The sequence below is a fragment of the Castanea sativa genome, chromosome 7, assembly GCF_040712315.1.
Source record: "Castanea sativa cultivar Marrone di Chiusa Pesio chromosome 7, ASM4071231v1".
NCBI lineage: Eukaryota > Viridiplantae > Streptophyta > Magnoliopsida > Fagales > Fagaceae > Castanea > Castanea sativa.
This window is the reverse complement of record NC_134019.1, coordinates 4,116,469-4,124,187: the sequence shown is the minus strand read 5'-3', so window position 1 is coordinate 4,124,187 and position 7,719 is coordinate 4,116,469.

Genomic DNA, 7,719 nt, shown 5'->3' with positions numbered 1-7,719 from the left:
GGTTACAAGTGAGATTAATGAGCAGCTGACTAATGAGTTCATGGAATGGGAAATATTGGCTGCATTGAAGCAAATGGCCTAGCTTTAAGGCTCTAGGTCCAAATAGTATGCCCCCACTGTTCTACCAATACTTCTGGTCAGTGGTAGATTCTGAACATTCTCATGCAATTTTGGCTTGGCTCAACGCATGTACTCTTCCTCATCCTCTGAACTACACTTTCATAATCCTTATTCCTAAGGTTAAAAGTCCTGAGCAAATTTAGGAATGTAGACACATTAGTTTATGTAATGTCTTGTATAAGATTTTCTCAAAAGTTTTAGCAAGTAGATTAAACAAATTCTTACCCTCTCTCATCACAGAAAACCAAAATGCTTTTAGAAAAAGCGCCTCATCACTAATAATATATTGGTTGCTTTTGAGACTCTGCATTGTATGAAGAATCATAATTAAGGTAACACTGGATTTATGGCTCTCAAGCTAGACATGAGCAAAGCATATGACCAAGTGGAATGGGTCTATTTAGAAAAACTCATGGAGAAAATGGGATTCTGTGCAATGTGGGTCAACCTCATTATGGAATGTGTGCGAACAGTCTCCTATTCCATTTTGATTAACGGGGAACCTAAAGGTCTGATTCAACCATTAAGAGGTATAAAGAAAGGAGACCCACTGACTCCCTTCCTTTTCCTTTTATGCACTAAAGGTCTACATGGGCTTATTAATCAAGTGGCAAGGGATGTCGACATCAAGGGCTTCTCTATGTGTAGAAGAGGTCCAAAACTAACCCATTTGTTTTTTTTGTTTTTTTTTTAATACAGATGACAGTATTCTCTTTTGCAGGGCTAATTCTGTGAAGTGTGGCAATGTTTTAAAGCTCTCGTCTAAATATGAAGCTTTTTCTAGTAAAAAAATCGATAATGAAAAAACATCCATTTTCTTTAGTAAATCAACATAAGAGGACACCAAAGACACAATTAAACATTTGCTAGGAGTTTAGGAGATCAAGTTTTATGAGAAGTATTTGGGCCTTCCATCGCCGGTTACGAGAGGTAAAAAAGCTAGTTTTAATTAAAACAAGGACAGAACTTAGAGGATGCTGCAAGGGTGGGAAGGAAAATTATTATCTCAAGCAAGCAGAGAAGTCTTGATCAAGATCAAGGCTATAATCCAAGCCATTCCTACATATGCCATGGGCTGTTTCAAACTCCCAATAGGGCTATGCCATGAAATTGAAGCTTTGGTTAAAAACTTTAAGTGAGGACAGCGTGGTGACAAAAGGAAAATATATTGGCTTAGGTGGGAAGAGTTGACAAAATCCAAGATGCTGGGTGGGATGGGTCCTAGAGATCTAACCCTCTTGTGTAATATCCTATTGGCTAAACAAGCTTGGTGACTTATGCATAGTAAAGGCACATTGTTCTATAAAATCTTCAAGGCAAGGTTTTTTCCTTAGCACACTTCCATGGAGGCTAGTTGGCTTCGGGGTCATATGCGTGGAAGAACATTTTAAGAGGTAGGGATGTTATAAAACAAGGAGCTTGCTGGCAAGTTGGAAATGGGAAATCTACTAAAATTTAGCAGCACCATTGGCTACCAATCAAACGTCCAACTAAGATCACATCTCCAATAGTAGAATCTAAGGAAGAAATGATGGTGAATTGCTTGATAGATTTAGATACAAGAAGATGGAATAATGACATGGTGGATGGGATGTTCATTCCACAGGAAGCTGCAACTATTAAAAAAATCCCACTCTGTAGGACAATAACTGATGATGCTCTATTTTGGTCTTTGCCTCAAGATGGGGACTATACTTGCAAATTGGGTACATGTTTTTGAAGGAGGAAGAATCACTTGAGGTCCAAACTGAACCTCCAGACTAGAGATAGATTTGTGAAAAGAAATCTGGGCTTTAAACTCCCCCAACAAAATAAAAAATCTAATATGGCGAGCTTGCAGAAATTCCTTACAAACCAAAGGGAATTGGTATGTAGAACTATAATCACTGAACCTATCTATGATCGTTGCTTATCAGCCCCAGAAACTTCACTGCATGCTACTTGGACCTATCCCGAGCTTGATATAATTTGGAGTGATCTGGCACTGTGGAATTTTCGGTTTCAGACAGGTTTTCCAAACGTCAAGAGCCTGACTGCTTGGGTGATAGCAAATAAAAAGTCTTCAGAAATTTTCACCATGATAGTGTGGTCCATCTGGCCTCAAAGAAATCAACTCCATCTGCAGCAACATTGTGTGTCCACGGATCAGTTGGCCCAAGCGGTAAGGGATAGATTTGAAGAATACAAAGCTGTCTTGCCAGCCCTGAAACCTCGACACCAACAGCATCACATTCCATGGTCACCCCCTCCTCCAGATTTATTCAAAATAAATTATGATGGAGCTATCTTTGAGGAGGCAAATCAGTCTGATATTGGTGTTGTTATTAGAAATACTCAAGGTCTGGTAATTGCTTCCTTAACACGACAACTCCCTCAAGTATACCAAGTTTTTGAGATCGAAGTTTTGGCAGCAATTTGGGCTCTAAAATTTGGTTTGGAGGTTGGAATTGATCAAGCTATAGTTGAGGGAGACTCGGAGATAGTAGTAAAAGCATTGGCAGCAAAAGATTCAGGCTTGGCTTCCTTTGGGCTGTTGGTAAAGGCTGCAAACGTTTGTGCTACATCTTATTCTAGATTGGCTTACTCTCATACAAGGAGGGAAGGCAACAAAGTCACGCATAGTTTGGCTAGGTTAGCAGCGTCTATGTCAAATTATGTTGTATAAATGGAGGATGTTCCACCCCACATATATCCTGTATTTCAGGCTGATAAGGCCGTTTTGTCTTAAAATAAATTAAAGTTTTCTTTCCCAAAAAAAAAAAAAAAACCCTTTTTATCTTGTATTGAATTAAATGCTATTGTGTATCAACCAATGGATGAGCATTCAGGACTACATTGCTGCTTTTCTGCATTTTTACTTTTTAAGCAAAAGAAAATTCTTGCGCTTGAGATAGGATCTCATGATCCACCCATGAGTACAATACAACAGAGTCAGTGGAAACAGAGACCATAGGTAAGGTTAGTAGGAAAAACTTATAAAAGGGCAGACAGAAAAATTCAGAAATGGTCACAGGTTGAACATCAATGGTAGAGTTGCTACCTCAGACATGATAATTAACCCCAGCATCAGATAGTATTTTCATCAACTACAACATTCAGACATACACTGTAGACCAAGAGAAGGGAAGAGGATATGGGGAAGACAATTTAAAGTAAAAAGGCCACGTAATCAATCAAGCATCTAATTATTATTGCAGCTCTCTGATACTTAACAAATTATGAAAACCAAGAACATCTAGACATAGATATTAAAAAATATACCTTCCCTATAAAAGCTGATGTGCCACCAAGACGAGTTATTCCAACAGCAACATTAGCAGGTGCACCTCTGACAGCTTTTTTAAATGCAGGAGCTTCAGCCATTGAAAGCCTGCTAATAGTTGGGACAAAATCAATCAGCAATTCCCCAAAACAAACCACTAGGGTGGATTCCTTGCTTTCAGTTATCCCATCACCTATAAATGCTTTTCCTAAAGCAGATAAAAGTTGAAAACCGAGAAGTTCAGTTTGCACAGGGAAAAAAGAAGTCAACATGGAAGAAACTATATAAAAAAAAACAGTAAGTTTATAACAATTTTGACTCCATATGTAGACAATGGCCCTATGCGACCTTCCCAACGGAGCCAAACAAAGGCTTTTTTGATTCTAGTCATAGGCAAAGTTCACTTATTGAGTTTATGTACTTTGAATCAATAGCATACAAGCAGCTTGCAAAAATTGCAGCTCCAAAATACTGCATCAGAAGGATTTTAAATTTCTGATATTATCCAAAAACCTAATATGACCATTTTTTATAGCCTTCGTATTAACATTGATATTTATGGGTATGCTTGTAATATCATACCAGTTATATACACAAGTTAAGGACTAAAAAAATGCTGTGACATAAAAAGGCGTGCAGTTTTTTTCTCAACTTGCCATCGGTGTAGATTTTGGTTTAGTAGCAAATATTCAAGTGAGAACTTTGAAGACCAAAGAGGGGGAAAGTTTTATGTGAACGGAAATTGCCCATTGGAATTAATAGGTCTAGAATATGCAGGACAATGGCAATTAATGCTCCTCCAGCAAGAACTTCTTAGCAACTTTGTATTAGGTTCATCTTAGTGAGCAACATAAGTAGAATAAGTGAGAATAGATGAATTGGTTTCCAACTCAGATGAACTTTCTAAAACTTTTTCTCTCTCTTTTGACAATGTAATTGCACGTGCCCATATTCGGGGAAAACAAAATAGGTTATGAAGAAGGATGATGGATCTTGGAATAATGAGGCTTCAGTTCCAAAAAATAAGCTCAATGCTAATTTCTCAAACATACCAAGTACAAGTTATTTTCAGCCATAAACTAACCAGGGCAGATTTCTTCGACATGCAGCTGTAAAATCATCAAGGTTTATCCCCTCTAATCAGTCCACACATTCCTAGATAAGTTTTTGACAGTTAGAAGTTGATAACCATGCAACTCCTTGTCATTAATTCTCTGCTTCAAAATCTTCTAATGTAGCTTCTCGTTTGTTTAGAAAGTAGACTTTCTGAGGATAATTATATACTTACTAGGAATCATCATTAAATGCTAAAGTTCTCAAGTATTCTCCCAATTTTCATCTAAAATTCTTAGATAGGTGGAATATACGTTAGTCTATTCTCATTCCCCATAAATAGGTGGATCAAATGCTCCACCAGCAACATTTCTACCAGCTTTCACCCAGCTTGGCTCATTCAAAATCAAAGAACATCACTGTCCTAGAGTTGCACAAGAAGTTCTGGTTACAAATCCAATAAACAAGGGACAGTTGTAACAACCATACACCTTTCAGCCTCTGTATCTTCTCCTATGTTAAAGATTGTCCTTCAGTTATTCAGCGTAGTTTTTACATATACAATTATAAAAGCAAAACATGTCTTGTGACAGTGGAAATTCCGATACGAATCAGTTGTGAAAAACTTGCAAAACAACGAAGCCTCTCACAGCCAAAGTTTAATGTGGTTCGGCAAACTCTATGCCTACATCAATGAATAATGCTAACCAAAAATCTAATATCTATAAAAGAATTTTAACAACACCACCACTCCTCCTTATTATCTTTTAGCCAATATAAAATTCCCAAACCAACCAGGTACTTCTAAACTATTTTTCTCATGTGCAGCTGGAAAATATCCATATGGACTTATAACACAAGCAATATGTCATTATTAAGATTGGCCATGAAATTGTAAATTACATAGACAAAAACCCACTCACACCCCACACCCACCCACGTGTGCACACGTACAAAACCGAGCAAACTAAAACACCCCTTGCCTTTTTTAACTCATCAATTCTAAAGAGAAAAAAGAAGGTTAAATACCAAAAAAGAAAGTACCTTTCAAATGCACCTGAGAAAAATTTCTATACAAACAAGAACCACTTCTATGCACAAAAGTAAAACCAAATACTACGTATTATTTATTGCATAATATGTTTATTTGAACTGCACCTTAGTCCGAGTATTTTTCCTTCACATTGTGAAAATAATAAAGAATCAAAAGAGATTGTGCAACAATGAAAGGCCACGGTCTCAACCATTGTGCAAGGGCCATCTTACCAGTCACTTCTACCACAATTTGACAGGTTCAATGTATCAAGATACATATCCAAGTGCAAGTTCTTCACTGGTTTAGTTCCAGTAATGTTGCAGATATGGTAAACAACAGTAAGTTTAGTTTTAACTACTGTATATTAAACAATAGGAAGTTTAGTTTTAATTAGTTAGGTTTGACCCTCGTCCTTTTTCATTGGTTGTTCAGGGTTGGTCAATTGGATAACCTGTTAGTAGACATTACTCTCAATTAGTTAGCTAGTTTTTCTGCTTCATGTATATAGGAGCAGAATGTAACATTCAGTAGTTAATGAGAAAATCCACCACTTTTCACATATCCAAACTCCATTGTTGAGATCCTCTGATCTGTGATCTGTCACTGCTAAACTTGTATGAACCCACTGTATTCAAGATTAATATTCTTGTGCATCTATAAGCCAACTTTAGTGAAAGATATCAGGAACAAATTAACATAAAACCAAATTAGAATGATTAACTAAAGAGTCCCTACAGAAGTAAAGACATGAAGCATCAAGTTGTATCATATGAAACAATTCATCCAGACATGGCCTGAATCGTTCTTACATTCATATCGTGCTGAGATTTTTCACTTCTTTAATCTTTTGCAATTTCTCAGCTACCAAAGAAAGCCTGAAATCACCAAGAGTAGCATTAAATGTGAAACAAAACAATGTCTTATCTAAATTTTTTTCGACATTTACCACCAATAGAATCAGAACTTTTCTCTCCAATCACTCAAACTGAAAACAACTAAAGAAGTAAAGATTGAAATCTACACAAAAGAATCCCGTCTGCCACTATCAAGAACCCTCAGAGCAAAATTGAGTCCCCATCATGCCAGCTGGACACACTTCAGCATCAACAATGTTTGGAACAATAGGCTGAATGGAGCATCCACATTATATAACATGTTAGTAGATATAGCAAACACTATATATTCTATGCAATGTTTTTCAAAAGAAAATACAAGTAGAGAGAGAGAGAGAGAGAGAGAGAGAGAGAGAGAGTCACACTATTAAACAAGAGAAAAAAAATTTTACACAATTTTCTCTCCCATTCTCCCCAATTTGGGGAGATTGTGTTTTGGTGGGCCTCGGGAGAAAACTCCTGGGCTCCACCAAAATTCCCTCCCCCTCTCCCTCCCAGCCAAACACTCCTCCCAACAATTTTTTGCCCTGTTGTCTCTCATTTCTTTTCTCTCCTCCCTATTTCACCTCCAGCCAAACACACAATTAAAGTTTCAAATGACAGATGCAAAGAACAATAGGCATTCCCCACATTTAAGAGAGAGAGAGAGAGAGAGAGAGAGAGAGAGAGAGAGAGAGAGAAACCCCATAAAACAACTACTTCAAGACAATTAAGAGAGAGCGACAGAGAAAAGAGAGAGAAAGCGAGGGTAAAAATGGAAGCATCCTAGTCGACTGCAATTTGACACTGAACTCACTTCAGCATCAACAAAGTTAGAACAATAGGCTGAATGGAGCATCCACATTATATAATATGTTAGTGGATATAGCAAGCTCTATATATTCTATGCACTTTTTTTTTCAAAAGAAAATACAAGTAGAGAGATAGAGAGAGAAGGAGAGAATTTCACCATTAAACAAGTATTTCTAATCTAAAATCCATTTAAAGTTTCAAATGAAAGATGCAAAGAACAATGAGCATTCCCATAAAACTACAGCTTCTGAACAATTGAGAGAGAGATAAGAGTAAAAATGGAAGAATACTTAATCAAATGCAATTTGACAATTTTGAGAGGCCCTTGGGAACTTCATTATCTCCTTGTGAATACGAAGCTTCGACTTTTGAGTCTAGATCACTTTCAACAGTGATTTTCATTGTCTTTAAGACTTTTGCTTCCTTCAAGATTTGTTCAACAAGTTCCATCTCATACTCTGAAAATCCTTCATAATGAATGGCTGTAAGGTGTGATGACATCCATTCAGGAACATCCAGCGGCTTCATGCGATTGTCAGGTCCAGAACATTGAGACCTACACT